Source organism: Amblyomma americanum, chromosome 3, assembly GCF_052857255.1.
Source record: "Amblyomma americanum isolate KBUSLIRL-KWMA chromosome 3, ASM5285725v1, whole genome shotgun sequence".
In the NCBI taxonomy this organism is placed as follows: Eukaryota; Metazoa; Arthropoda; class Arachnida; order Ixodida; family Ixodidae; genus Amblyomma; species Amblyomma americanum.
In genome coordinates this window covers 26,748,584-26,764,560 of record NC_135499.1, presented here as the reverse complement: position 1 = coordinate 26,764,560, position 15,977 = coordinate 26,748,584, and the positions used below count along the sequence as shown (strand labels likewise).

The window sequence follows — 15,977 nt, the reverse complement described above, 5'->3', positions numbered from 1 at the left end:
ACCTTTCGTCAATTCGACATGGCAACCGAGTACGATCGGCGACCGCTTTTCCGATTCATCAAGTTCACGGAGTTAATGGAAGAAATCGATCAGGTGCCCCATCGTGCGAAGCCGGCACGGCGGGTGCTGAGGGATCGCCAGTACCCGATGGAGCTGTTCGACGATGAGCTTCTCGCGAGGTACCGCTTTTCGAAGCCTGCCGTGCTGGAACTCTTGCCTGTGCTGCCGCTGCACCGCTGGCATAACGGACGAGGTCGCCCCGTGCCGCTGCTGTTGCGACTGCTCACCACCATTCGATTTTACGGTGCGGGAACTTTCCAAGTTTTCGCCGGCTACCCTGTCGATGTATCCTTACCGGTGGTATCGATTGTATCCGCCGTAATCCGGCACTGGTTGAGTTTCCCTGAACCGAATATATGCAAAAACTAAAGCAGGAGAGACATGTGCGAAAACTTCGTCGGTGCGCCGCGCTGGTCGCCGCTTGCGAACTGCCGTTCCACTGCAAACAGGGAAACACCGATCGGCAAGCATCGAAGCGCAGCTCGGCTCAAGCGCCGCACACGGCCGGCGTCACGCTTTGAAGTTCGCACCAGAAAAGGCAAAACATCTATGTTATCAGAAAGACTGCCTGCTATCGTCGAGCAGCGACAAAGCATGCCTGTGCAAGTAGCGAGCTTTCGGCTACAGCACCACCCGCGGGAACGCCGCGCTACGAACTGCGCCCGGCTGCCCTGGTCGCCGCTAGACCTATAGCCTGTTTCGCATCGATGCAGCAGCGCAAAGCGCTTCAGAAGTCGCCTGCGCTGTAATAATGGCGCACTATTGATATCACTGTGCTATCAACCGCTACGTCTCGCAATAAACTAAAGATATGGTCGATTTGCACGACGCCTTCGGCACCGGAGCTGGCGGACGCCAAGCGAGCCGGACCCCAACGGCGGGCCAACAGAAGCTGCGAGGTGGTTCTCGCAAGAAATTTGCTCGCATCACATTTGCCACTTTTACCAGCAACTCAGTATTGGCCAGTACTCCACAAAAATGATATATTTTTCACATTTTTCTATCCCATGTTTTATTATTTACATCAAGAACAATATTCAGCTCGTTTTTTGACGCCGGCGCACGGGATTCAGCTAGGCCGGCCGGCCAGCTGGCTTGGTGTACTTCACGTTCGCACCAGAAAAAACAAAACAGCCATGCTATCAGAAAGTCTGTCTGCAATATTCGAGCAATGACAGCATGCCTGCGCAAGAGACCACCTTCCGGCAGCGACACCCGGCGGGCGCGCCGGGCGACGGTCTAGCTGCTTCCTGACTGCCCTGGTCGTCGCTAAGCCTAGTTAGTTTCGCATCGATGCCGCAGCTGAGGGCGCTTCGGAACAGGCCAGCGCTATAATAAAAATACTACTGTCGTCACCCCCTTCACTGTGAGCCTGTCTTATAATAAAATAAAGATATGCCCGATTTCAGCGACGCCCTCAGCAGTGGATCTTGCGAAAGCCAAGGCCGAGCCGCACAAGGCAGCAGCAGCAAAGCAGCTATGGGATGAAATTTCCTTGTATCGCAGTTGTCCCTTCTACCAACATCTCCGCATTGGTCAACAATCCTCATAAAAGATACACTCTTGACCTTCAGCGCAAAAGAACAAACGCGCACAAGCACAACACACCACGTAGAGGCACACGAAAGTAAACAAACACCGACTTCGACTCAACAAAGCATCTTGTAGCGACGGCTGCCTATCACTGTGGCTATACCAAGAGGAAAGATGCGTAAACATTTGAGCCAGGCTAGTTAATTTCGTCTACTGAATGATTATGACAGCTCCAGTATAAGTTTAACTGCTTTCTATAGTATACAAAACAAGTTATCAGTACATCCATTGATGCGACAAGCATAAATATTTCTTTAGCCTCGTTACCATACCTCTTTCTTCTGTGGGTAAGGGCGCTTTCCGTAAGGCTGCCGAAAGGTGGATTTGTGAAATACAGATTGGCCTTTCCCTTACCTTTCACTTTCAGTTACCCTTCTGAAAGTCGCCCTTCGCGTTAAAGTAAGGTAAAGGTAAGGATTCTTTGTGAATACGGGGGTAGGTAATAGTAAGAAACCCTATGGCATGCGTAGACGCGCCGAGAGCACGGTTGCTTTTGTTTGTTTTGTGCTGCTTCATTGCTCAACTCCTTGACATTTCTTTTTACATTTGACATCTGAACACTTTATTTCACATAAAAAGTGGAAAGGGAGGGTGGCGAAAAAGCTCTGAACGCAGCTTGACAGCGCTCCATCCCCCCAAAGGCAACAAACAGCTTGCATATTTCATGTTAGAAGATTACAGAAAAGCCTATAGACTTCAAATACTGCATACCAGACTACAGGCTTCAAAGTTTCGAAGTTACAAAGGTACAAGGCAAAGGACAGCAAGTGTTTACAGGAAAAAAAGAAATATAAAAAATGAAGATCGGACAAATATAAGTGGAAGAGAGACATACAGACGAAACGCATGATTATCTGCATCAGACAGAACAAATAATTAAAGAAGACAAAACAAAATTTCAAACGCCGCTAGATTTGCGGGGAAAATATATTTATTCATATTTAGAGGGCGCGCCGATCGCGCCGAGTGAAAACGTCGGCGGCGGCGGCGGCGCGCCGATACCTCGACGCGCACCACTAGGTCTCCCTGGTTGACATGGTATCGGCGCATGCGCGCAACTGCTCATCCACGTCTCTTCACGCTCGGCTTTGACTATGATTACCCGTGGTACATTAGTGGAGCGGGGAGTCCTTCCTTCTTTCGGACTCACCTACTTTATGTACAGCGGGCGCGCGGACGCAGCGACGGCGAACCGCACGCCGCACTTCGCTCCACTTCGGCTGCCATGGTGACGGCGCATGCGCACAACTGGCCTCTCCCATGTACCGCGAAATGATCCACTGGTAGCCCAGTGCAGCTCCCGCTACAAAAGTAATTTTGGTATATTGTTTATTGAGTCCTGCTTTTGCCCTCGTGTGAAAATTGTGGGGACCTGCCCTGCAGCCCCCTGAGTTTGCTTTCCCGCGAGGCCCCGTGCAGCGGCGGTCTCACCTCGAGGCTGAGCGCATTCCCTTGTGAGTTACATTAACTGGCAAGAGAGGGCGCCGGCATCGCTGCGCGGAGACTGCCAAAGCCCGCGCGCGGGAGGGGGGCTTCGGCTGGTTCAAGAAGAACAGCGCGAAAAGACAAGGACCACAGGAAGATACACAAAGACAAGCGTCGGCGCGGCGGACGTGTCGCTCGCGGCTCCGCTCTTCGCCGGCGGGGCGAAGAAGCGACGGGGAGACAGGCTCACGTACTCGTCCCGTCCGGCCTGCGGAGTTTACATCCCTTTCCCTAGCGCCGGCGAACATTCGCTCGGAACCTTGCTGGTGAGTTAGACAACCTCGATTCATTAGCGTACCTTGTCGCTAGCTGGCGTTATTGTTTCTGTAGCAATAAATGCTTGTTTCTGTCAGCCAATGTGTCGTTCCTTTGTTCCCCCAGAGCAAGGCCCACCGTGGTCGGCGAGCGCTCGGTAGCGTACGTGATCACGGGGTGGGGTCCGGGCGGCTTTGAACCGTGTCAGCCGCGATTGAGTGGGGAGAACGTACGTATCTCCCCATTCAACCACCACATCTGGCAGCCCAGCGTGGGGCCTGCTCTTGGAACATTGGACGACTGACGGTTCGGTTCGAGGAACGCTCTTTGTCCGGACTTGACAAGTGCTAGGCCTAGAGTGAATTCTGATCGCTAGGACCTGCGGCATGCTTTCTTGAGTGCGAAGTGCATTGCGCTGCAGCATGTTTGAACTTTTCGACATGCTCAGCACATTTTTTTTTTCCCTGGAGATTCTTCGCGAGAATCACTTGGTCCGCATCGAGGGAGCGCCACGCCTAGCGCCCGCGGAGTCGCCGAGCCCGAAGCGAGTGAGTACGGAAGCCGCGTGGGTGGTCCGAGTTTCTGTATATATTTTCTCTACTGTCTCTCGACTCTGGGAGTCGCGGCTCCGGGAGCCGGGTGGCCTGGGGCCACAGGTGCCGCTACGAGCTCGCTGGTATTGCAGCTCGGCACCGGGCGCTCCGACACCGTCCGATACGGTGGGCGCCGACCGCTCATCAGCTGCTTTGTGCAGTGAGCGGGGTAGGACCACCCCACAAAGCTGACGTCTCCTCGCGGCTGCGCGCATAACCCGTTTCGGGTCTTTGTTGTGGTCACGGTTGTTGTCGGAATGGTAGTTAGGCCTGAGGCTTTTCGGAGCTGCCTGCACCACGTTAAAGGAGACACGACCACCGGACTGTGTCGTTGAGAGGGGGCGCACTTTGCTGCCCGCCCGTTTTTTTTTTGTAACCTCGCACGAACTGAGTAGCCGCGTTCAACTCAAGAAAGGGCTTTGTTCACTCGAACTTTGCGTTTGCACAGCCGCCGACACGTTTTGCTGGCGACTTAAGCATTGTGCCACGAGGCCCTTGCGGATGCCGTTTCCCCTCCCGTGACCTACGTTAAAGGCACGCCGAGAGTGTTTCGGCAATTTTGCAGATCCGGTGGAGCCACCCATGCTTGCTGACCGGCGCACATCGTCTCGCTGCCACCTGTTGCGACGGAGCGGCCTGTATCCTGTTCGCCGCATCCATCCGGGGCAGCTTTGGCGAGACCAGTCAGCAGTCACCTCCGGCTGCTGCTGCCCTGGCGACTACTGCAGGATCCTGGCCTGCAGTTTTCCCACCGGCCTTCGATTCGCGGGCCTGCGGGCACGGTAGTCCGCGGGCCATACGAGTCGTCCCAGCGGAGACCTTCACGCCGCCTTCGGAATACCGCGGAAGTCTGCGTGGACGCTGTCGGCGTGACCTCCGCTGCAAGACGTGAGTCAAGGACATGAAGACCAAGAGACTCCTCCATAGCATGTACCTTCAGGCGCGTGGATCTATTTAAGGTTGGGGGGATGTGGGGACCTGCCCTGCAGCCCCCTGAGTTTGCTTTCCCGCGAGGCACCGTGCAGCGACGGTCTCACCTCGAGGCTGACCGCATTCCCTTGTGAGGTACATTTACTGGCAAGAGAGGGCGCCGGCATCGCTGCGCGGAGACTGCCAAAGCCCGCGCGCGGGAGGGGGGCTTCGGCTGGAATCGTCGGCGCGGGCGGACGTGTCGCTCGCGGCTCCGCTCTTCGCCGGCGGGGCGAAGAAGCGACGGGGAGACAGGCTCCCGTAGTCGTCCCGTCCGGCCTGCGGAGTTTATATCCCTTGCCCTAGCCCGGGCGAACATTTGCTCGGAACCTTGCTGGTGAGTCGGACGACCTCGATTCATTAGCGTACCTTGTTGCTAGCTGGCGTTATTGTTGCTGTAGCAATAAATGCCTGTTTGTGTCAGGCAATGTGTCGTTCCTTTGTTCCCTCAGAGCAAGGCCCGCCGGGGTTGGCGTGCGCTCGGTAGCGTACGCGATCACGGGGTGGGGTCCGGGCGGCTTTTAACCGTGTCAGCCGCGACTGAGTGGGGGAGAACGTACTTATCTTCCCAATTCAAACCCCACAAAATTTAGAGGGCTTTCACATGACAGCAAAGTTTTTTGCCGAAAATGGTGTTGAAAATTACTTTTTAAAGTGCGACAAAACGCGACAACCTTCCTGGAAAGAATCGGGGAGTGTCAAGTGCATATTTTGTTGCGTTTCGCGGGCAATGACACTGTTTGGAAATTGCTCACAGATCAAACTGACGTTCATTCTGCGCAAATTGTAACAACGAATTCAGAGGAGCCTCTGAATGCCAGCATGAAAACATTAGGTAAGAGTGTAAAACATTTTGGTCATCGTACCTATATTCGATTGCAAGATTCAACTTATTAGCGATATCTTTCTGGATTTGCGCCCCTGGGCCGTGTTCGCCAAGGCTCGTATTTGCACGAGAAATAACACCACGCTTTTTTGAGTTTCGGGTAGAGGGAGTTCAGGCAGATGAACTTCTTGAAAGCAAAAGTAAACATGGGAGGAGGGAGCCTCAGGCTGCTTTCCAAAATTTTGGACACGACCTTTTGCATAGAGAAATATTTTTTCTTGTAGTATTTCAAGTTATGCCGAAAAAAAACGAAATCTGAAGAAAACTATATATCTCGCCCCACGTCCCACTTCTGAAACATTGTAGAGCTGTAGTCATTTGCTTTAAGTCTGCTATTTCGACGCTTTCAATGCCTTTAATGGTAAGCACCAAATAAACTTTCAATAGACATGATAGTTGCTATGCAAGTGTCTATCTAGTCCAGGTAATTTATAAGTTATGAGATATACCAGACATTGCAAGTAATGATCAGAACCAAGATATAATTATTCCGAATTACAAAGAATATGCTGCAACTATAGCAAACTTTTGGGTACGATACGCAACTCCGTTCGCGCGAGAAAAACAAGTGTTGAATTATTGCTTTGCCTTTCTGCCATCCTTCAAAGAACGTCCACATACAAAGCTTCAGTGGCATGCGAAAGCATTATATGGCTCATGAGGAATGAAACCGCGCGTTGACTGAAAAAAACTGGTCACGGAAAATTCACATGACGCCGCCACGCATGGCGCCATATGAACCGGAGGTGATGTCGAGCAGGCAGAAAGTGGCGTATTTAAACAAAAAGTTACAGAGGAATTCACTCCATTAGGCCGAATATTGCGTCAGCTAACCGGAAGTGAATGCCGGAAGAGACACGGCGGCTTGGTGAAATATATCTGCGCGTCTGTCGTACGGCCTTTCCAAAAGGCCTCCCCCAAAAGTCTACCCTTTAATGCTAGCACTAAACATTAGTGCCAGTTATTGATCAGTAAACCATTATATTTAACTGGTAGAGCAGGATGAGATACAAATGCTCCCGTGTTCACAACACAAATGTTGTCTTAAGAGTTCATCGTAATTTTTTCTTTCCTCACAGCAAGGGTCAAGGGTTTTGCTTTTTCAAAGCTTGTTCGCTTTGCTAGCCTAATCACAACATGAACTATCTTTCTGGATCATTTAACCTTAGCAAATATTGGCAAGGAGTGGAAAATTTTACTTGAATCCAATGTATCTACTTTATCTTCATTACTACCATCCTTCAGGCGGACATTTATTTATTGTCAACTTCCGCGAGACGGCGGTTTTAAATTCGTTCACGACATTCCTCATCATCATCATCCGCCTGGCGACTCCTACTGCAGGGCAAAGGACTGTCCCCTGTCTCTTCAATTAACCTTCTGTTTTGCCAGAGAGAGAGAGAAGATCAGCTCCGCCCACCGTATCCCCACAAACTTCATTTTCTTCTTCACGTCACAATCATATTGCACAATTAATTTGTGAAATTATTAGGGTGTGCAAGGTATTTTATTTCGAGAATCTCTAAAGGTTCGGCTAGATGGCCGACTCAAGTAGAGAAAGTAGTAAGCAGCAGGTTTTATTTTTTTTGCCCAAAGTTCATTTGGTCATACAATTGCTGCTTCGAATATTAATGGGATTAGTGTACAAAATGATTCCTTTCGGTAGGACATACAGATATCTACAGGCTATCTGGCTGAAGGTTTAAAGGGCATCAGAGTGTCACCCACTAAACACGACCGTTCTTCCAATGGGGAAACGGAGACCTCAGCCTTGTATTTACGTTGCGCAAAGCACAATAGCTGAGTAACATGCGTTACAATTGAAATTTCAAAATATACAGCAGAGCGACTATTCCGTCTTCCGAATGGAAAAACTTCGTAAATTCTTGAGTAGTCCAAATGCCTTTCACAAATACGGTAATATCACCTCGCTCGGTTGTCAGACGGAAGTGTGGAAAAGCTTAGTATTGAATATAGAACAGAAATAAAGGCCGCTAAACGTGCTGCAAATAGTTGCCAGTACAGATGCGGGGAAGTATCTGCTCAATCTTAACGTTCTGAAGCGAAGTTGTAGCAGCACCACCGGTCCCACCCAGCATAGGTGGCAGTGGCCTACGATGAAGGCGACACCAAGCAGCATTCTGTTTGGCCCCCCTACTCGTGCTGAAGCCTCTCGCGAATCTGTTCTGGATGGCTCAAGACAGCGCATCGAACCCTGACACAACCGCCGATAATTCAGCCGATGTTAGCCTCATCCGGGCCTCAAATTGCTGACGCGACCAACTAGTGACTCCGTACGTCCGCCAGAAAACCCGCCTGAAGCATGGGCAACGCCGACGGCAACTAATCCGCCATGTTGGGTGGTATCGCCTCTGGCGATGTCTCTACGCTGTCTCTCGGCTGCCGATCCTCAGTTGTGGCTCGTCTAAGTAAGCAGCCAGTACTCTTTGGCGCGCATCACCTCGCAGGCGCAAGTTTCACCACGTAGCAGCCTCGCTCCCACCCGAGATTTCCGCCGAGGTACGCGATCTTCTCATAACGTCACCCGCCTCGACGCCCTTTGACACGTTGGCCGATGCGTTCATCAAGCGGACAACCATGAGAGAGCAGAGCCGGATGCAACAGTGCATCTCCTCCGAAGAAATGAGGGACCGAAGACCTACACTGTTGCTGTGGCGGCTCCAGCAGCTGTTAGGCGACAAGGTGCCCGACGTAAATCCAAAGTTGCCAATTGGGAAGCTTTTCGTCGCAACATGAATCAACAAGTTTCCATGGGCATTAGTATTGACGACTTCACTTCGCTGGCGCGAGATAGCTTGAGTCGTTGCACCAAGGAAGTCCCTATACCTGATGAGTTCACAAGTATTGATGGAGATATGAGCGACAGAGGGCACTTCGAAGAAATGCGGTAAGAGCTTACCGTGAATCTGGATATAAAGAATCGTATTGTGAGGCTCACAAGATTCTTTCGTCAATACGTAAACGTCTGCAGCAATTAGAAAGGAAAATACGGCGTGACTTCTGCAGTACATTGACCCCTCATACTCCGGTACCTAGCATATTGATGACGATTGGCTCCTTAAGCAGGCCCGTTACTAAGAATAACCATTTCAAAGCTCTTGCAATGACACAATAAACTGTAGAAACTGACCTGGCTGAAAAGTTTTGTCAGCTTAATTCTCGCCCAGGTGTTTCTCTAGACTGCAAGGAATTGAAAACTCAGCTACATATGCACACCAACAAGTTAGTGTTTGCTTCAATGCGCAACATGCCTAACTGGGTTCTGTATTCACAGTCGGTGAACTTAAAAGTGCTCTTGTGTTGGGCCGTCCATTTCTGATGCCATTTCTAATCGAATGCTTCAAAGCCTTGGGCCCGAGGGCGCCGCAGTATTTTGGGGATATTTAACAACGTGTGGGCCAATCAGTTTGTTCCCCATTCATGAAAGGTTGCGCGTGTCATTGTAGTTTTAAAGCCTTATCAATCCTCTTTGCCTCTTGACTCCTTTCGCCACGTAAGCTTTGCGAGCTGCTAATGCAAAGTGATGGAGAAGTTGATAGACGCCAGGCTTCAGTAGTGGTGTGATGAAAAAGGATTGTTTACTGAGTACATGACTGGATTTCATAGGCGTAGTAGCATTTTGTAAGCAATTATAAACCTAGTAGCATGTGCAGAGCACCAGAGTAGCATACTAAATATCACCATCGCATGCTGTTCCTCTGTCCGTGATGAGCACATCGGGGTACCGTATCGCAGAAGAATGCACTCCACACAAAAATTTGGCGACTTCTGCTGCTGTTCCGTTTGGTAGGGCTTTTGCCTCGGCGTAGTGGGTCAGGTAGTCGGTCGCTATGATGATCCACTTATTTCCAGACGTTGACTTTGGGAAAGGACCAAGCAGGTCCATGTCGATCTGTTGAAAGGGCTTTGTCGTGGTGGCTGGAATCCCATGATTGTTACCCAGATTCCCAAATTGGTTTCCGCCTACAAATTGGAACGGAGGTCGGCCTTGCTACTTTGGCTGCTGACGTGCTTGACCAGTCTCCGCAGAGTCACCTTGTACGAACTGTAATCGCTACAGACATAACAAAGGCATATGATAACATCCTTCACTCTGCCATTCTTGCCTCCCTTCAAACACCTGGTCTCCCTCACCGGTTCCTCCTCTCCATTCACGCCTTTTTAGCAAATCGAACCTTCAGCGGGCGTGTCCACGGAAAGCCCTTTGGTAATTTCACTTCCAATAGAGGAGTGCCGCAGGGCTCCGTTCTCGCCCCCACATTATTTAATGTGTCTTTAATTCCTCTTGTTCGAGCCCTAGAGACCATCCCTTCTATCCGCGTGCTTGCATATGCCGATGATATCACCTTGTGGTGCTGTCATCCAGATGCGTCTATTCATCAGTCGGTCCTTCAACACGCGTTCGATGTATTGACATCTCGCCTCCCACCTCTGGGTCTAACACTCTCTCCCACTAAATCATGTTTCATTAAAATTGGAAATAAAGCCGCCTTACGGAAAGCTCCTCGTTTGAATTTTACGGTACATAATTCTCTGATTCCTCAGGTAGAAACTGTTCGTATTCTTGGTCTTCTCCTCCATACATCTGGGACTGGCACCCCGTGGCTGACAGCCACCCGTAAATCGGCTCACGCTACTCTAGGTCTGATTCGTCGCATAGCTATGCGCTCTGGTGGCGCACGTGCTCATACGGCCCGCCAGCTTGTGCGCTGTATTCTTCAGCCACGGATAGTACATCAGGCACAATTTCAACGTCTCACCCGCAGACAGTGGGAATACCTTGAAGCTATCAATCGTGAGGCTATGCGCGTCATAACATTTCTGCCTCGTTTAACACCCATACCTGTGCTGCAGGAGTTCGCCCAACTTAATACACTCAGTGAAATCATCGACCATCGGGTGGCAAATAGAGCTCGATAACAGTCTCTCAAACTTCATCGTTTAAAGACACTTCCACCGTGGTCCTATTGCCAGCTCACTGAAAATCGCCCCACTGTTTCCCCGTCGGTATCAGCAGCGTATCTGCCTGAAGGGTGCATATTATACACGGATGCATCACATTCTCAGAGAGGGGAGTTACTGCTGTGTATAGTCCATCTCATCCGCATCTCAACTCTCGCGCGACGTATACTGCGGATACGTGCACTCCCTTGGCATTGGAACTTCAAGCCATTTATAATGCCATTGCTTCCCTTCCGCTCTTTCCAACTTTCAATACAGTTCATATTTACACCGACTCCCGCGCCGCCCATAAAGAGCTTAAGGCTGTTCGACGAGCGTTCCAGATTTCACAATCAATTCATGTGCTCTGCGCAAGGTATCCATGTCCTGTGCGCATACACTAGATTCGCGGCCATGCCCAGGATCCACATAACATTCAAGCGGATGTTATGACTCATCTTCATAGATTAGACGATCCGCCACCTTCCCCTCTTCCCCCAGATCCGTTCCTGTGCCATGTTTCCTATTCCGAAGTTCTGCGCCAGCGAACACGCGCTCTAATTCCTCCGTGTTCGCACCCTCTCCCCCGTAGTCTTACTCGGCAGGAGGAGGTATCCGCGCGCCGGATTCGGGCAGGGGCGGCTCTGACACCATCTGTCCGTCATCGGTGGCGTGCCAAAGATCTGCCAGTTCCTGACAGGTGCCGTCACTGTAGCGCTGCACCGGACATTTGTGATATGCGGCACTTGTTGTGGACGTACCCAGCGACGGCTGCTATCAGAAAACGGCTCCTCAGGGAGGTGGGCTTGCGGTGGAACCGCGAAAGTGACTACGTGAAGTGGACAATGGACAATCGTTTTATTAACAACCTCTGCGACAACCTCAGCGCAACAGTTCTTCACTCCTTTTAACTTTCAATCCCGTGCATTCCTTCCCCCCTTTCCTTTTTTCAACTTATGCCTCATGGCACACTTCTCGAATAAAAAAAAAGAAATGGCTTTGAGGGGGGTTCAGTGGGGTTCAGAAATCCAGCTGTTCGGGTGGGAGGGGTCTTTCATTGCTCACTATCACGGCAGGTTTTCACATAATGTGTGACATCGGCAGACAGTTGGGGCCAGTAATGCTTATCTTGAATGCAGCGGAGGGTGCGAGTAAACCCGTGATGCCCAGCTGTCGGCTCGTCGTGTGAATCCTGCCGAACTTCTTCGCGCAGACAAGAGGTATAACAAGGAGGCAGGCTGTTTTGTTCGCTGCGAAGTTCTTCTTCATGAAGACATCATTCTGTACACAGAAGGAACAAAGTCCTCGCTTTAATGAAGGGGGGGGGGGCGAAGAAACTTTGCCTTCCATGTACTCGATCAGGCGTGTTAGATCGGGGTCTGAGCGTTGCTGCTGGGAAAAGAGCTGGAGCTGTTGGGTCTCGGGAAGGCGTCCTCAACGTCGTCTGGCGGCGGCGCATCTACAGGGGCTCGTGAGAGGCAATCGGTGTCAGAGTGCTTGCGTCCGGACTTGTAAACGACGGTGACGTCAAACCCCTGGATGCGCGAACTCCATCGAGCAAGGCGGCCAGAGTGGTCCTTCAAATTGGCAAGCCAGCACATCGCGTGGTGATCGCTGACTACCCTGAACGGTCGTCCGTAGAGGTACCCGATCAAAACGGACGACAGAATTTTTTGTCGCGCATCTGTCGCGCGACACAATTTTGTGTCGCAAGACAAGCTGTCTTGTCGTGCCATGTGTCGTGCGACAAGCTTCGTGTCGTGGGTTCTTTCGCGCGACAAAGTTGTTTGTAGTGGGTTCTGCCGCACGACAGACATCTTTCCTGCATTTTGTCGTGCGAAGAAGGTCCCTGTCGCAGCATTTGTCGCGCGACAGGTTTCTGTCGCAGGTACTGTCGCGCGACAGAGGGACTAGTGCCGCGCGACAGAGATTGCGTGCCTCAGCAAAGTTGCCTGTCGTGGGTTCAGTCGCGCGACAGACTTCTATCGCGCCTCTTTTCACGCGACAAAAGTACCTGTCGTGCGGCCTGTCGCGCGACACAAGAGCTTGTCGTGGGATATGCCGCGCGACAGATACCTGTCGTGGGATGAGTCGCGCGACAGATACCTGTCGTGGATTGTGCCGCGCGATAGATACCTATCGTGGGATCATACGACAGATTCCTGGTGAGGGTAATTATTTTACTGCAGAATTCTAGAAATACTGTCATGCGGTCGTGTGACAGCGATAGGATCAAATTGACAAAAGATGCTTCAAAGCGCGTTCACTGTGGCGAGTCGCGAAGAGGATGCGAGGTGCTCTGGTCTGTTGGTGACGGGCACCGAGCGAAATGAAGTGCTCATTCACATTGGCGAATTGAGTATTCAACTCGCTTCCCGCGACCTGGCTCTCTCACCGAACGAGAATTGGCTTAGAGGAGAGGCACTGCTCGAGCACTCACCTAATTCCCTTCTGTTCCCACAAGACAATGTGATGAAAGTAGTGCATGCTCAAGAGTATAATGCGGCTTTGAAAGCCCAAAAAGCTGTACACACAAGCGACGAAGCCAGCGGTGCCTGCGTATCCGCACGCGCCTGCGGTGGCGGCATGTAGCTGCAGCCACGACAGCGCCTGCACACCAATCGGTGTGCGCAAGTCGAATGGCGCTACTGAAAGTCAGTGTCCTCTTGGCTTCTGTGACATGTTCAAGCCATGTAACATAATGTACCGCTACTACTACATGCGCAGAAAAAACCAAGGACACTTCTATGCGTCGCGGAAAAGAATGTCGTTAGTCGTCAATCAGGGAAAATTACTCGCCATAACCATCCGGCTACACAAAGGCAGCATGTGTGTACATGCACGCAGTTCTCTGTATAAATGTTCAAGGCAACCCCGATATCATTTTTCCGCGCGTTTCAGTTTTAAGAGCGTCAGCTCTTACTACTTACGTTTGTCAAGGACACGTCTGTCTGCAGGGAAGGTCAAATTAGCCAAGACAGTTACCACACTATATCACATAGCAACAGCGGGCGCGTAGAGCCTCAGTTGTCAAAGATACCTTCGATCCGTTTTACATATGCCAGTACAGCGGCTATCGAAGTGGAACCCCGGGGACCCCCATTTGCATCAAATTTGGGGGCCGCCCGTTTGACGCATAACGATCGAAGTGGTGTCATTTGACTTTCATGTTCCTGAGGATAAAATAAATATTTAGATGAAGCCCAAAATATGTGTAGGATTCGCACCGACGACCTTTTCACCCACAAACTGTGCATTCCGGGGACTTCCAGACAGCCATAAGGCCTAATCGTTTGTCGCAGAGGGTTCCGGATGCGGTCAAACAATTCATCTTGTTGTAATGCACACGTTTATAAAATTCGTTAAGTGATATATAAGGAGAAAACATACCGGATTTAGCGAAGGTGGCTGTAAATCGCAATAGTAGTGCAAAATCTTTTATGTAGATGACGCTGCTTGTATCTTAGAACGAATGTTTCCGAAACGAAATGCCCTCAGATGTTTGTATTTTGTCTTCTCCACGTTTGCTGAGCACCCCGATCTAGGACCCCGATCTAAACACTTGAAGCTCTCGTAGCTAACGCTCTTAAGTCCAACGCTGATGCAGTGTTGGCGGAGAATTTTTTTTAGCGGCAGTGACGTGGTGCTTATCATAAAATAGCAAAGCAAAAACAATACTTTACGATGTCGTTCATTGCCTTCACTCAACATTTCATGACGGTGACACGAAAATGTCGCTAAACATAGACAGCAGCGTATGCAGCCGAAGGTGAAATGCGGCGGCCGGCGAGTTTGAACCGATTTGATTCTCGGTCGAAATGAGAATAAAGTCTTGGGACTGACATCAACCGCGCGCTTTAAAGAGTTTCACCTGCTTTGACACAGTCTAGCTCCTGTGCACCCGCGCTCGGTCCTCTAAACTACTCTGGTCCCAGTGTGACTGTGTGCTATGACAATCTGAGCGAAAAGGAGGATGTCTGGAGGTTTTGATGTGCACCACGGCCATACAGTTAAGGAGCGACATGATAACGTACGGGCGCGGCATGCCAGCCTGAATACCGGCCGCCAGCGTCAGAAAAATGCGACAGTAATGTTTGTTCAAGTCCATACTAAGCCGTCGGATGGAGTATCGTTGGCCAATATCGAGTCGTTGGTAGAAGCGATAACAGGAATACAAACAAATGTCTCCCCACGGCGCCTTTAATTGCTTCTGCTCAATCGCGGCTTTCTTGGCCTCAGCTGGCTCCGCTCCTGAAGGTGTCGCGGAAACCGAGCATATCTTTGTTTTACTATGAGACGAGGTTCACAGTAAAACGATGACGAGAGCAGCACCTCAGCGCTAGCCAGTTTCGAAGTGCACTCAGCTGCTGAATCGATGCGAAACCGGCTAGGCTTAGCGACGACTAGGGCAGCCAGGGGGTAGCGCGTAGTTCATTGCCCGGCGCGCCCGCGGGCGGCGTCGTTCCCGAAAGCTCGCCTCGCTCACTCCCGCTGGCTCACTGATTGGCTCAACAGCTTGCGACCTTCACTGGGAAGGCTGGAAAATCGAGAAGCGAGCGACTGGCGCTGCGACTGAGCGATACTTGATGCCCACGTTTGCACTACTGGTGAACAACCTTTAACGCACATATGCTTGGGTTATCGGCTGCGTTGCGGCGAGTCTTAGTTAAGATCGTCCGCGACGCCATCGTCAGCGTCCGTGACGCACAGGCTGAGAACTTCAATTCCAGTACGTGCCGAAACAACCCGTATTTATCGTAACGATACGAACTCGAAAACACGCCTTCTTCGATGCGCTAGTGGGCTCTTGCTTGTTAAACTACACGCGATCAGGATGCGGCGAGTGCTAGCCGCTGTTGCATATTAGCTAAAGTGAGACGCAAGTATCGACGTAGTTTCGTAACGCAGTTGATATCAAAGCACTCCCCTTGTACTGGTCACCGATAAGCTGTTAAGTTTCATGATCTCCGGTGAGCGTGCCAGTGTCGCTCGCGCAAATTAATGCATAGCAGCTACTCTCCATCGTGCCAATTGCGTCCAACTTATCCACGATATTCGCCAGCTTGAGATACGGCGCTTTCATTCGCTGTTTTTGTCGCAACTTAGCGATTTTATCTGGCATAAAACGAAATTGCATTCTGTCAACACCGTCGTCTGCTCCGTCGTCTGCTAGG

The 15,977-nt window shown here is 50.9% G+C and overlaps 1 protein-coding gene across 2 annotated transcripts in view; it reads left to right on the top strand.

Annotated features, from left to right (window-relative positions):
* The window catches only part of LOC144124489 (uncharacterized), a 1,136,493-nt gene that overhangs the window by 563,109 nt on the left and 557,407 nt on the right, over positions 1-15,977 (top strand). The gene's annotated exons all lie outside the window — the stretch shown is intronic.